At 43.2% G+C, this 15,977-nt stretch overlaps 1 protein-coding gene across 1 annotated transcript in view; it reads right to left on the reverse strand.

Annotated features, from left to right (window-relative positions):
- NFYC (nuclear transcription factor Y subunit gamma) overlaps window positions 1–12,495 on the reverse strand; it is a 79,756-nt gene extending 67,261 nt beyond the window's left edge. Inside the window, exon 1 of the mRNA XM_054492891.2 lies at window positions 12,366–12,495. The gene's annotated coding sequence lies outside the window, so the exon portion shown is untranslated. The remainder of the gene's footprint in view (window positions 1–12,365) is intronic.
- Between the last annotated feature and the right edge of the window lie 3,482 nt (window positions 12,496–15,977).

The raw sequence follows: 15,977 nt of genomic DNA on the forward strand, positions 1-15,977 counted from the left end.
GCGCCTGTAGTCCCAGCTACCCGAGAGGCTGAAGCAGGGGAATTGCTTGAACCTGGGAGGTGGAGGTTGCAGTGAGCAGAGATCACGCCACTGCACTCCAGCCTGGGCAACAGAGCTGTCTCAAAAAAAAAAAAAACAAAAAACACTTAAATCACTATGAGACAAACCCAGTAACTCTGGTTACACGGTTGAAGCTTTAATACTCTCAAAGAAGGTAAAGTGAGAATTTATGCTCTTGGTTGGGAGAATGATTCTTGAATCATAGCCACCTGTTTACTAGCTGCATATCGGCCAAGATACTTAACCATTTCTGAGCTCACTTCCTCATGTGTAAAATGGAGGCAATAACACCAACTAATAGGAGTGTTGAGGCTTAAATAAGTGAAAGCACTCAACATATTATCCGGAATGTGGTAGGTGACCAATTAATATCTAAATATACACTTGATTATACAGCAGGTACACATATTATAACTATTTTTTAACATGCCTCTATTACCAAAGAAGGGCTTCTTGAAGGCAGCAAGTGTCTTATTTTTATCTACATATATCCCCAAAGCATAAAGATATAAATCAAATCCGATTTTAGCCACAGTGTCAGTGAAATAACGGAGTAGCAGGGATTGAGGAAAACTGGCAAGTGTGTGTCTCATCTAAAGGAGTGACCACTACACAGCTCCAACTGAAGAGGGCCATGTAGGAAATCTGGTTAACTGCAATAAGAGCTTCATATTCTTTTTTTTTTTTTTTTTTTTTGAGACAGGGTTAATTGCCCAGGCTGGAGTACAGTGGCATGATCACAGCTCACTGCAGCCTTGACCTCCTGGGCTCAAGTGATCCTCCTGCCTCAGCCTTCTGAATAACTAGGAGCACAGGCGTGCACTACCACACCCAGCTAATATTTAATTTTTTTTTGTAGAGATAGGGTCTCCCCATATTGCCCAGGCTGGTTTCAAACTCCTGGGCTCAAGTGATCCTCCCACCTCAACTTCCCAAAATGCTGAGATTGTATGTGTGAGCCACTGCACCCAGCCCAGATTCTTTAAGAAGTAAAAGACAGACTGTTTTAATGTCAAATCTTTCTATTTTAAGTTTCGGTTCAAGTTTAAAAAAAAACAAAACATAGGCCAGGCGTGGTGGCTCATACCTGTAATCCCAACACTTCGGGAGGCCGAGGTGGGTGGATCACCTGAGGTCAGGAGTTCAAGACCAGCCTGCCCAACATGGGGAAACCCCGTCTCCACTAAAAATACAAAAATTAGCCGGGCGTGGTGGTGCACGCCTGTAATCCCAGCTACTTGGGAGGCTGGGGCAGGAGAATCGCTTGAACCTGGGAGGCGGAGGATGCAGTGAGCCGAGATCATGTCACTGCACTCCAGCCTGGGAAACAGAGTGAGACTCCATCTCAAAAAACATTATAAGCAAATCAAAGAAAATTTGCCAGATTATAATTTCTGACCCATTATCTTTCACCCAACTTGGTCTTGAACAACTAGTAGCTATTTCTCAAATCCAATCCACCTTCAAGGTTTAACAAACAAACAAAAATATGTTCACACATCTTCAAAATAATCTGATAGAAGTTCTGAAGATAGGCCGGGTGTGGTGGTTCACACCTGTAATCCCAGCACTTTGGGAGGCCGAGGCGGGCAGATCACGAGGTCAGGGGAACCAGATCATCCTGGCTAACATGGTGAAACCCCATCACTACTAAAAATACAAAAAATTAGCTGGATTTGGTGGCACACACCTGTAGTCCCAGCTACTTGGGAGGCTGAGGCAGGAGAATCGCTTGAACCTGGGAGGCGGAGGTTACAGTGAGCCGAGATCATGCCACTGCACTCCAGCCTGGGTGACAGAATGAGACTCCCTCTCAAAAACAAAAAAAAAGTTCTGAAGATAATCCCCAAAAAAGGCCCAGAAACATTCTGAGCAATGACCACGTCATTAGAATAAAGGAACATTGCACTGGTGCTCAGTAAATGGTTACTCAGTGAATGAAGGAATGAAATAAACTAATAAATGGACCTTAAGGAGATGACAAATTCTAAATTATTTGTTTTTTGAAAATAAGTTATATTCTCCAAAGCATAAATTAAGACCAATAGATGGGAAATTATTCTGCAAAGACTCACTTCAGCTCTCAGAGCTGTCCAAAGATGACACAACTTTCCTCAGAAGCTATGGATGGAGTTGTTAAGCACGGGCTGTTTGAACACTTGACAGGGATGTGTAAAGGCAACATGAGAGAGAGCAGTCATGTGCAGCAGCAGGAAAAAAAGCCCAATCTTTACAGCTAAACAGATTTAGATTTTAATCCCTCCTCACACTTTTTAGGTGAGTGACCTTGTGCTAGTTATTCAACTCCACTGAGGCCAGTTTCCTGCACTAAAACATCTTGCAAGGTTTTAGGGCTTAGGATAATTTCATTTGTTCAATAAATACTTAAATTATAAGCATAGCCATTGTACTAAATAAGCTCTGGGGATTCTAAACAAGACACAGTTCCTGTCCTTAAAGAGATTAAAGTCTACTGTAACAAAGAGAAAAGTTAAAATAGGCAATCATGATGCTGTACATTAAGAGTTACAACACATGCAAATGCAAAATGCTATGGGAGGACATAAGCATAGCACCTAACCCAGGGCTTACCTAAGTTTTAGGCTGGTTAGAGAAAGCTTCTTAGGAGATTTAAAATCCTAAGAATAAAAACCAAGATAGACAAAGTGAACTGCATGTGCAAAGGCCTGAAGCTGACAGAAAGTATTACATTCCTGTTTGGTATAACAGCAGCCCAGAAGCAAGAAGCTAGAAGTAGAGTTAGAAAGGTAGGCCGGGTGCAGTGGCTCATGCCTGTAATCCCAGCACTTTGGGAGGCCAACTGAAGTCAGGAGTTTGAGACCAGCCTGGCCAACATGGTGAAACCCCATCTCTACTAAAATACAAAAATTAGCCAGGCATGGTGGTGGGCACCTGTAATCCCAGCTACTCGGGAGGCTGAGGCAGGAGAATCACTTGAACCCAGGAGGCAGAGGTTGCAGTGAGCCAAGACTGCACCAATGCACTCCAGCCTGGGTGACAGGGAGAGACTCTCAAAAAAAAGAAAGGTATACAGGGTTGGACAAAGCTAATATACTAAAACTTTATTCTAAGGACAATGATAAGGAACTAATGCGTCTTAAACATTGGACTGGCACAATCAGTCCCACGTTTAAAGTGTAATTCTGATTTTGCCAGCCCCATGTTTAAGACGGTTTAGTTCCTTACCATTGGGTACAGTGTGGACAATAAGCTGGAGAAGGGGACACAGTGGGAGGATGGCAGCACTCTAGACCACTAACCGTGGAAAACAGGATGCTAAAGTCATCTGGTGACTGGAAAATGCAGTAGTGAAGACACTGAGTTCAAGACCAGCCTGGACAACAAAGCAAATAATTCAGAATTTGTCATCTCCCTAAGGTCCATTTATTAGTTTATTAAAAATTAAAAAATAAAACAAATTTTTTTGAGTTCAAGACCAGCCTTGAACCTCATAGTGAGACTCCATCTCAAAAAAAAAAATAAAAAATAAGCCAGGCACGGCAGCTCACACCTGTAATCCCAACACTCTGGGAGGCCAACGTGGGAGGATCACTTGAACTGAAGAATTTGAGACTAGCCTGGGCAACATAGCAAGACCTCATCACTACTAACAATAAAAAAATCAGCTAGGCAGGCATGGTGCTACATCCCTGTAGTCCCAGCTACTCAGGAAGCTGAGGCAGGAGGATGACTTGAACCCAGGAGTTTGAGGTTGCATTGAGCTATGATCACACCACCTCACTCCAGCGTGGGCAAGAGAGTGAGATGCCGTCTCAAAAAAATTAATTAAAGTAAAATAAAAAATAAAGAAGATTTAAAAATCACTAAGACCCAGTGGTTAATAAGGCATGTAGAATAACAACACTGTGCCTGATAAAAAGCATGTACTCAAAAAATGATACCTGCTACTATTATTACTGTTATTGGGCATTGGATTAGATGAACTTTGAAATCACATTCATCCTTAAGAGTCTATGTTACCTTGAAGATGTATCTTGTTCTCAGAAAAGTCCTTTCCCACGATTACCAAGCTATCTTATGCAAAATGATTCATTTTTTTATTCATAGACTACACCAGAACTGCTCAACTGGGCTCCACTACACACCAGTCATAGCATGAAACGTTTATTAGGTGTTCTCACAAACAGTGGTCCATGACCAAGTAAGTCTGAGTAACACTGCATAATGTATCTTCCCTCTTGAAGGGTCATACGCAAATAAGCACCAAGGCTCTGAATAATAATTCTGCAGTAAAGAAAGGCATTTCACTTTGGCCATTGTTTGTCAAGGATCCTCTTTTTATCCCCAAAGGACACTGATTAGCACTACACAGAACTAATGTTCAGTGGAAGAGCTTGAGAAATGCTGCTCTAAACCAACTTACAAATTTTAGTGGAGTGAAAAGACTATAGGCAACTGTATTCTGACAACCTTCCAAAATGGTTAGAGTTTTACACACATTATGGCGTTTTCCTTTCTAACTTAGTACTACTGAAAATGACATTAAATACCACCATAAATAGCAATCTTTTGCCTCCTAAGTGATTGCCAACCAAGCATTCTTGGCTTCTTAAAAGGCCCCAACTTTGTCATTTCATAATGAGCAAATTCTATGCTACTTACCTTCAGGGTACAGTAATAATTTTTAAAACAGTTTAAAATGACAAGGATGTCAACTGCGCAGATAATGTGTACTTTATTAGCCCCTTCTCTCTTCTCTTTTAAAATGAACAGATCATGCCAGTGTCAAAGGGATATATCTTCTTAACACTGGGCAAAGAATCTCACTTCATAGAGATTACTGGACAGTTTACAGCTCTGGAGGCCAAGGGTAACAGTAATTAGGGATTGTGAAAACCTTCAGTACTTCAGATTTAAGCCAATGACATGATACAAAATATCCTATACTCTAACATCATTTCCTATGAGTCATTTCATTCCTTTTTTTTTTTTTTTTTTTTTTTTTTTTTGGAGACAGTCTCACCCTGTCGCCGAGGCTGGAGTGCAATAGAGGCGTGATCTCGGTTCACTGCAACCTCTGCCTCCCAGGTTCAAGCGATTCTCCTGCCTCAGCCTCCCGAGTAGCTGGGGTTACAGATGCCCACCACCATGCCCAGCTAATTTTTTGTATCTTTAGTAGAGATGGGATTCACCATGTTGGCCAGGCTGGTCTTGAACTCCTGACCTCATGATCTGCCCGCCTCGGCCTCCCAAAGTGCTGGGATTACAGGTATGAGCCACGGCACCCAGCCCATCTCATTCCTCTTATTAAAACACTTTGAAACACTGCTCAAGATCACTATTTAAGGTTCATACTCATGAATGTATTTAAGAATAGGACAATTATTGAATCTTATTAAGAATATACAATTGACTTTAACACTTGAACCCGGGAGGCAAAGGATATACTATTGGCTTTAAATGAAGGGTATTCAGGCTGGGCGCAGTGGAGGCTGAGGCAGGCAGATCACCTGAGGTCAGGAGTTCGTGACCAGCCTGGCCAACATGGTGAGACCCTGTCTCTACAAAAAATACAAAAATTAGCCAGGTGTGGTGGCACGCACCTGTAGTCCCAAGCTACTCAGGAGGCTGAGGCAGGAGAATCGTCTGAACCCAAAAGGCAGAGGTTGCAGTGAGCCGAGGTCATGTCACTGCTTTCTAGCTTGGGCGACAGAGCAAGACTCCAGCAACTAAATATATGAATGAATGGCATTCATTTAAATAGGACACCTTATATATAGTACCTTGAACATGGATTTTTTTTTTTTTTTCAAAGAGGGAATCCCGTTCTGTCGCCCAGGCTGGAGTGCAGTGGCATGATCTCAGCTCACTGCAACCTCCGCCTCCGGGTTCAAGCGATTCTCCTGCCTCAGCCTCCCGAGTAGCTGGGACTACAGGTGCCCGCCACCATGCCTGGCTAATTTTTGTATTTTTAGTAGAAACGGGGTTTCACCATATTGGCCAGGCTGGTCACAAACTCTTGACTTCAGGTGATCTGCCAGCCTCGTCCTCCCAAAGTGCTGGGATTACAGGCGTGAGCCACTGTGCCTGACCAGACATGGATATTTCAACCTTTATTTTAAACATATTCTACTGGAAACATTCAAATGCAAATATTAGACTCAGTTCCGCTCTCTAAACTACAAGTTTATACAATAGAAAGCTCTCACTAAGTACTGGATGTAGAAGTAATCTATCTGGAGATCTGAAAATAACAAAATGGAAAATACAACTCCAATACTGAAAATGAGTACAGGTGCTGTCTCACTGCTATCAGGTACATCACTGCTAACACATGGAGAAGTGTGGGAAGGGTGCAACAATTCCTGCAACCTAGCAAAATTTTCTGCAGGCAGAGAGATTTTTCCTGAACCATTCCACAATACTGTCTAACTGCTTACTTCAAAGAAAACGTTACTCAAGTGACTACAAATCACACAAACCAAACCAACGGTCCTACTTCAACTGATAATTTGTACAGTTAGAAAAATTTTAAATGACTATAATGCAAATCTCTCCTTCTGGTCAGAATGAAAACACCGGTTGTTCCGAATTTAATCATTCTTATTTGTCAAATATGAAAAAGTTTTCATTGCATCGCAATCATTACCACTCAATACTTGGGGATGAACAAAAGAGATCAGGAAACAACCTTTCCCTGAAACAAATGATCCTACTACTTTATGCATTCAAAAGTAAGACTGACCTCACACTGGTCCACTGAAAATCAGCTCCTAAACCACAACAGCACAACTAAATTAGGTTACTTCCTTCATGTCAAGTGGTTGCTCCCCCATTTGGAAATCTTACTGTATATAACAGAGCAGACAATTAATTACAAAAGGACTCACCCCTCCTCATCAAGGAAGCTGTAACTGGCTGAAAGGACAGATTTCATGCTGTTCTAAAATGAAAATGTGTTCTCTCACTTATGAAGGTCCACTAAGTGATAGAGGCATCTACCACATGCTATTATATTCATTTCTCATGATTACCCTAAAGGTAGGTATTATTGTCGTTATTTTACAGAGGAAGAAACAAGTTAAGAACCTGCCCCAGCACACAGAGTAAATGCACTGCAGAGACAGAACTCTTCCCTTGGTGTGACTCCAATCAGCAACTAATACTGTCCCCTCCCAAAGGCACTTTTTGGCCAAAGTTTTAAAAATCCATTTCCTCCTGCAATTAATCTACTTAAATTATATTGAGTGCTTTGAGTCTCTGCAGGAAAACACTAAAATGACCTTGTAGCCTTCCTAAACTGTGACAGTGCATGCATGAAAAACTGAATAAACAAAATAAAAAGAAAGACTGTAAGACATCATCAGATAACTCACAACCAGTTTCCTCTGAGAACAAGAAACAGAATGGAAAAGAACAACTTACTGGCAAAGGAATGTTCTTCCTGGTTGTATGCCTGAGGCCAGGATTGACCTTAAGAAGGTCATTTGTGACCCTAGTAATGTCCTCTGCCATTCTCATTCCCGTGAATGAAGTAAACCTGTCACTTAAAGTCATCTCTGCCATCAAGTCAATGCGTCCACAGGAGAGGCAATGCTATCCAGTGGAATGAGCACCTATCTGGAAATCCAGTGATCTGGGCAAGATTTGGCTCTGCCCTTGCATAGCCAAGTGACCCTGTCAAGGTCGTCTCACTTTTTTGGAGCCTCAGTACAAAGGACACGCCTGAAAGAACTGAAGTTCACTTCCTGAGCTAAGAAGCCAGGACTTTTTTCTTTTCCCGTAACATTCTATGGTGTCAACACAGTGTTTAAGAGTAAGGGCTTCATTTACATAACAATTAAGAATTACAAATCTGTGGCCGAACACGGGGGCTAACACCTGTAATCCCAGCACTTTGGGAGGCCGAAGAGGGCGGATCATGAGGTCAGGAGTTCGAGACCAGCCTGGCCAACATAGTGAAACCCCGTCTCTACTAAAAATACAAAAAATTAGCCAGGCATGGTGGCAGGCGTCTATAATCCCCGCTACTCAGGAGGCTGAGGCAAGAGAATCGCTTGAACCTGGGAGGCAGAGGTTGCAGTGAGCCTAGATCGCGTCATTGCACTCCAGCCCAGGGAAACAGTGCGAGACTCTATCTCAAAAAAAAAAAAAAAAAAAAAAAAACCGAATTACAAATCTGTGTCTGAATCTGGGCTCTGCTACTTACTGGCTGTGAGAACTTAAGCAAATTACTTTTCAGTTTCCTCACACGTAAAAATGAGGCTGGCCATATTATCTACCTCATAGTGTATGAGGATAAATATACATAATACATTTATATCCCAGCTGGTACAATGTAAGCAAGCACTCAATAAAAGTAGTAACCATATTATTCCTCCATCTGATTCATAGATCCTAGTGGCTCAGTACGTTTGAACTAAAAGATGTAAATTTCAAAATTACCTCAAAAAGACACCCAGCATAGCCTGGCTGGGCACGGTGGCTCATGTTTATAATCCCAGCACTTTGGGAGGCCGAGGTGGGTGGATCACCTGAGGTCAGGAGTTCAAGACCAGCCTGGCTAACATGGTGGAAGCCCATCTCTACTAAAAATACAAAAATTAGCTGGGTGTTGTGGGGCACGCCTGTAATCCCAGCTACTCGGGAGGCTGAGGCAGGAGAATCGCTTGAACCCAGGAGGCAGAGGTTGCAGTAAGCCAAGATCACACCACTGCAACTCCAGCCTGAGTGACAGAGTAAAACTCCCAAAAAACAAAACAAAACAAAACAAAAACCCAAAACAAGACTCCCAGCATAGCTCCATAGCATAGAATGGGTTTGGCCCATATATGTTTACAATTCTGTGGTCTGAATCCTCATTTTGCTTTGCCTTCATTTCTCTGAAAATAAAAGGGGATAAAAATGCCTTGTAAAATCTTCTCTAGTACAGTTTTGGGATTTTTATTTATTTTTTGGGAGACTGAGTCTCGCTCTGTTGCCCAGACTGGAGTGCAGTGACACAATCTCAGCTCACTGCAACCTCCGCCTCCTGGGTTCCAGCAATTCTCCTGCCTCAGTCTTCCGAGTAGCTGGGATTACAGGCGCCCACCACCATGCCAGGCTAATTTTTGTAATTTTGTTTCATCATGTGTGCGAGGCTGGTCTCAAACTCCTGACCTCAAATACCACCTGCCTCGGCCTCCCAAAATGCTGGGATTAGAGGCGTGAGCCACCGCGCCCAGTCTCTAGTAGTTCTGACCAAAGAAAAAATGTGTAAGTATAAATGAGATAACAGTTTTGTCATAAGAATTAAATAAGATGCCATGGACACAGCCTATAAAGTATAAAGCTTAATATGATTTCTGCCTGAAGAAAAAGCTGAGGTTCACAAGTTTTCAACATAAACTCAGATCTACTGAGATTTCCTCAGAGTTCAAGATGGCTAGAGTGGTCAATTCCAGATCTTAACAAGGTGGCCATGGGTATAAGGGGCTAACATGGAATGAAGGTGGTCACCAATGTTGAAGGGCAGGTTGCTCCAGAAATGCCTGCTGAATAAAAAAGGTGTACATATACACTCATTTTTATCACCTTGTCTAGTCTTACTAAAAAAGAAACTAAGTTATAGATCTACAGCATTCTTCATATTTGGTTAACTTGATGACTGAGCCAAATGAGGCTGAAATGACCAACATACAAAATACATGGCAAACCCTATTTTCACTTGTAGCTTTGCCTCTATCTTCCACAGTGAAATGTTATTGTAAACAAAAATGAGGGAGGGCTTCACCTAAGCACATCAAGACATAAAGCAATTAAGATTTCCAACTCACTGGTCTCCTCTCAAACCCTGATTTAAAGGTTTCCATGCAAAATTGGAACTGCAAATATTTTGTCCTATCTAGTCTTAATTTTACACATTCTTCAGGATAAGCATATCCTAGAATCAATATCCCACAGTCTGAAGAAAGCACTAGGCCTTTGAATAGGTCCTGGTATTTGGGGACACCCTAAGGAACTGGTAATGTTTGAAAAACCTCTCCAGTGAGCTCTTTACACTAGGCACTTGGTAGTTCCTCGCCATTTGGCATAAATTACTTCCATATACAGAAAGACTATCTGCAATATTCTGAAGCTTGGTTTTAAGGAATGCAGATTCTTCAAGTTTCTGTACATATTTTTCCCCATTATCTACCTGGATTCAGGAAAAATGCAGCAATTTACTTTGTAAATCTTCCCTTTCACAATAGAAGCCAAGGGATATGATTTGAATACCTAGCTGAAGAACCCATATTCTCTATGGTTACAATTCTGTGGTCTGAATCCTCAAGCAGCACAACAAATTCTTACGAATTATAGTCTTCCATTTAATACACTCTTAAACACCCAGAAATCAAAGTAGATGATCCACTTGGAAAACAAAATTATCTGGAAGTCTGATTAGTCAGGTTTATGTTGATAGCTGATGTAGCAGACAAAATTACAGGCTTTGGCATCAGGCAACCAGGGTTTGAATTCCAGCTCAACCACTTACTGAGTGACACCAGACAAGCTACTTAACCTCTCTGATCCTCAGTTTCCTCAACTGCAATATGGGGACAATAATGTCTACCTATTGGTGTTAAAATATGCCTCAAAATAGCAATTCTCTTCCTTTGCTACTTATCAGTTCCCTTCTCCAGAAAATGTAGTTGCATTCACATAAAACTGACTAAATTTGAAAACCATAGGAGTTTCTTGAAATTGGTATGAAAACAGAAGAGTACCATCTAAAGCTAAAAAGGACTACCTAACCAAAACAAGGAAAAACAAATTAGGAAAACACAGAGGTTTAACATAAATGTGTTTCCATGGCCCTCACACACTGGGACGAGCAAATGTAAAGCAATACAAGTAACTACGATTCAGATTCAGTGGAAAAGGAACATATTCCCAACAAGTTGACTGGAACAACTCTGGATTGGAATAAAAACTTTTTGAACCAGAAAGTGTTGACAAGTCCTGTTCCTTAAGAAGCTATGCATTGGCTTTTGGTTTGGAGCTGCTTATTTGAAAAAACAAACAAAAAATTCAAAGTACACATGGGAGTGGGTGTACTTTTTAGGCACATATACAAGGAAATAAACCAAGACCCAAAATTTCTGGCTAGCTCCCTTTCCCTTAAAGGGGAACCTAACAATATTTACTCAACAAATAACTACCAACTACCTAATATTTGCTAACGTAGCTTTGGAAACTCAGCCATGACCTGTATCCTTCCTAGAGCAGCAAATTTCATATACAACATCTCGAAACTACTTGTATGGTCCTGAGACTCAATAATGTATAACTGGCCTATTAATACACTTCCCAAGTCCAAAAATGTTCCCTAAAATGCTTCCTATATCAGATTTTCTCACTTTAAATCTGATACTACTTAATGCTGTGCCTCCTAAGCTCGGACAGAGCACACTTATCAATAGGATCCCTCTCTCGGTTTACTTGCTCCTCACATCACATCCCAGGTCCGTTGACTCTGGACTCCAGGGCTCCACCAAAACCTCAAGTGTTTGAATGCTTGCACTCTCCAGCAAAATCCCTGATCTGATTCTACCGTTCAGCTATGCCCCTAGCCCTGATGCCTTTCTTCCTACACCATACACTCACACCGTGGACTTCAGGGCCACTTCCAAACTGGGTCACATTAGCATCCCTGGATCTCGCAGATCCTCTCAGCCTGTCACTTGGGTTTCGGTGTTTCCAGGCCTGGAACCCTGAGGGCCTGCACACCCCCATCTCGGGCCATGCATGTACCAGGAAAAGCACCTCTGAAAGCGAATGTCTCCCATTCCCAGGCCATGGCCTAAGCTACCCCCAAAGTACCTGCCAGGCCATCACCCTCTCTTCCCCCTTAAAGCCTCTAGGCTCGCCCTCTCGCCGCAACCCCACGCCTGCGCCGCAGGGGGTCACTGCCCCAGCCGCCCTAGCCCAAGACGCGCGCATCCCCGCAGCCTCAGATTCCTTTATCACCCCCTAGGCCGGAGCTGGCGCGACCAATAAGGTGCCAGGTCCGCGGCCTCCCCGCCACCGACCAATCACGAGCGAGCCCCCCCGCCGTCGCCTTCCGCCAATGGGAGAAAGCCCGCGGGCCGGGCCGACGAGGCACACGGACCCCACGAGCGCGGCGGCGGCGGCGACAGCGGCGGGCCAGGCAAGAGCACAACATGGCGGCGGGCAGGACGGACCGAGCTACAGCAGCGGCCGCGCGAGGAAGTGAGGTCTCTGGCGAAGGCGGGAAGCGCTGCCCCTCCCCCCGCCGCCGCTCCCCTATCACCCTCGCACAGAAACTCCCGCACACTCACACGCCTCTGCTCAGGAATCCAGGAAGAGCAGGAGCCGCCCCCGCGCTCCTACGGAGTCGGGCAGTGCAGAGGCCCTGGCGCGGCGGAGGGGAGGGGGAAGTGTGCGTCACGGAGAACGGAGCGCTGGCGAAGCGGGGGCAAAAGCAAGATGGCGGCGACGCCGTTTGCACCGTCTCCCCTTTTCCCTTCCCCCTCCCCTGGCGCCTGGACTCCCAGTATCGTGCGGTGCGCAGAAGCTGTGCTCCTCGAGGTCTCGCGAGAATTTGAAGGGGCGACGACAGAGTGAGGGGGAATGAAATCTGTGTGTTTTAGGCCCGCCCCCTTTCGGGAGCTCGAGATCTGAGTTCTGACCCCGCCCCCTTTCGGGGAATCCGGAGGCGCTGCCCAGTGATCTCCACCACCCTTACTATCCTTGTGGATCTCCTTGGTGCGAGCTTGAATTTTAGGAAATAAGTAGGTGTCTGCGCGTGCCCTTGAGTTTTAGGAACTAAGTAGGGGCGTGTGCGTGTATTTGTGTTTTTAATTCAGGGAGAAAACTGGGGGATGAAGGTCGACATGGCGTTCCAGATTAAGCATGCCGTTCAGGTAGACAGCTACTGGCACCTTAAATTCATAAAAGAGCATTTAACACCAAACTGTAAAGTGATATCCTCCAGAATAAAGAACAGTACTTACCAAGAATAGTTAGCTTGTAACCTTACGTCGACATAGTTGTTCTTATTTGAATGCAGATTTTAAAACTTTATCACGCAGTTGGAAACCGCAGCTACTATGAGCGTGGACTTTTTCATGCTTATCTCTTTCATTTCCATGACCACTTGGTCCAAAGGCATCAGGATTGTATCCATTTTACAAATGATAAAACTGAAGCTCAAAAAGGTTAAGTAACTTGATCTAAGGCCCCACAGCTAGTAAGTGTCAAAACCCCATCCGAGTAACTTCAAAACCTGTAGGTATAGTCATCAAATGTGTCTTGAATGGAATTACCTACAGTGAGAGTTAGTGCATTAGGTAACAAGCGCAGAGAGGAATGACTGCCTCTGCTGATGGTAACCTTGAATTTTACAAATGACATTGGAGCCTTTCTGAGACTAGTGTTGCATGGGTTCTCAATAAAATCACACTGTTGTTACTCACTTCCTTTGGGTTTATAACCCTGGTGATAAAGTAATTGAGAATAGTGGAGTAAACCCTCGACTTGAATTCAGGAAAGTTGTTTTCAAATCCAATTTCAATAAATCTCACATCAGGCACTCTATTTGATGAATGAATGAACAAAACCTAACTATAAGACACTTGACTTCAGGGAGTCTCAATTCCTTCATCTGTAAAAAGATCTAATTCCTAACTCTTGGTGATGTTGGGGAGAGTGAATGAAATAATGTGAGAGTACTTCGTAAATTGCAAAAGTGTTATAAAGAAGTTACTGATAAGAGCTATGAGTGTCTCGCTGCACTCTAGCATGGGCGACAGTGCGAGGCCCTGTCTCGGAAAAAAAAAAAAAAGTTACTTATAATGACATTTTCAGACATGAGAAATGGCATAAAATTAAAAACAGGGAGACTCAAAATAAGAAAACAGTATGTTCAGATTGTAGAGACAGATGTAGCTAATGGAAAAAAGCTAGGTAAGTCTCTCTACAGATGTTTATTGAGTACTTATTGCATATACTATGCTTGCCAAAGAAATGTAAAAATATACATTTAGTTACAATGAAGCAGCACAAGTTATTATTAGTGATTATTGTTATAATTAAGTATTGACCACACTTAGGGAAGTGTGGTCCTTAAGTGACCACACTTAAGGAAATGCAGTCCATTTCCTTCCAAGAGCCTGGAAGTTGGGTTGCCCTCAGAAATAAATAAAAATCTACATAGAGGAAATTAGCTAAGTGATATTAAGTATATTTAACAACAAGTAGTGCTCGTGCGTAGATGAAGCAGAATTAGAAATGCAGCTAGAGTCCTGGAGGTATCCCTCTGTGCTAGGTGTTAACCCTTCAGTTGCTGGTTTGTGAATAGTAGGTCCCAGGGGATCCCAGGAGAAGGGAGTGGTCAGGAGGTTTGGGACAGCAGCTATTTACCAGATAGTACTAGAGTATTTCAGTATTTTAATAGTTAATGTTATAACTGATAACAGTCAACTGATATAAGCCTAATATTAGTCCTTGCTAGAGTCTTTATTATCAATAGCCTCTGCCCTTCCCTTTCTAAAGCCGTTGCTATCTGGCCTGTCCCTAGGAGATTAGGGTGAAAGACTTCTCACCCTAATGTCGTCAAGCTTGGCCTTGTTTTGACCAATGAAATATGAGTAGAAATGGCATGAACCAGCCGGGCGCAGTGGCTCACACCTGTAACCCCAGCACTTTGGGAGGCCGAGGTGGGTGGATCATGAGGTCAGGAGTTCAAGACCAGCCTGGCCAAGATGGTGAAGCCCCGTCTCTACTAAAAATAACAAAAATTAGCCAGGTGTGGTGGCAGGCGCCTACAATCCCAGCTACTTGGGAGGCTGAGGCAGGAGAATTGCTTGAACCCGGGAGTCGGAGGTTGCAGTGAGCGAAGATCATGCCACTGCACTCCAGCCTGGGCGACAGAGTTAGACTCTTCTGACTCTGTCAGTTAAACCACTTCTGAGCAGAAATTTATGAGCTATCTTACGATTTTGCCATATTATCTTTCCTGACACAAGAGCAGCATGTCCTAAATAGAGCTCCCTCTTCAGCTTTGGCCCCAGAATGAAGATGTGCAGAGCCACAGCTGACACACATAACCTGTAATGTTGTGTGCACAATAAATAAACCTTTGTTGTAAGCCACTGAGATTGTTTTCGTTGTTACTGCAGCATAACATGCTAGCTAAGCAGACTAATATAACCATGAAATTAGCTATCCATGGGGGTAAGCCAAGACCTTTTTTACAAACATGACCAAAAAAAAACAAACTCTGATCAAGGGCATATGGGAGGAATCTGAAGAAGGCATATATGGTTGTAATTTAATAAATGGAACCTAATCAATCTTGTCAGTCATTCTGTACCCTGTTTGGAGAGAGGTTCTGTGAACAAAAGGGCTTGCTCAGCCATGGCAGCCCAGAACAAGGCAGTCACAAAGGCTAGCACTACCATTGCCCCTCTAAGCCTCATCTCAGTTAAGCCACACTGAGCATTAGGATTTCCTTGTCCATGTCATCTCTGTAGTGGATGGGAATATCTCAGACTGCCTCAGCTAAGAAATGCTTCTTAAGATCAACATGCTTTCCTCTGTGTTCACCCAGCAAGTGTCTTGGCGATAGGGACAGAATTAAGTCATCTGCCACCTAGAGGATTCTAGTTCTTTTGATCATTGTATTTTTCATTGTAACTAATCAGTTAGATTCCTCTTTATATAAAAGTTTCTGTGAGCTTGGCAAATACAAGACACCTCCCACCCCCAGGAAATGGTTCAACTTTCTGCTTACTATTAAAATTAGGTTTCTGAGTTTGCAAGGTTAAACATCAGTTCTTGTATCATAGTAAATTCCTTAAGGTTATAGCACTGTATAACAGAACCTGTCTAGACAGCTAGCTGGACTTCTTAAGCCACCTCTCTATCTCATTGTGTACCTTTGGCCTAAA

The sequence above is a fragment of the Pongo pygmaeus genome, chromosome 1 (genome assembly GCF_028885625.2).
Source record: "Pongo pygmaeus isolate AG05252 chromosome 1, NHGRI_mPonPyg2-v2.0_pri, whole genome shotgun sequence".
Lineage (NCBI taxonomy): Eukaryota > Metazoa > Chordata > Mammalia > Primates > Hominidae > Pongo > Pongo pygmaeus.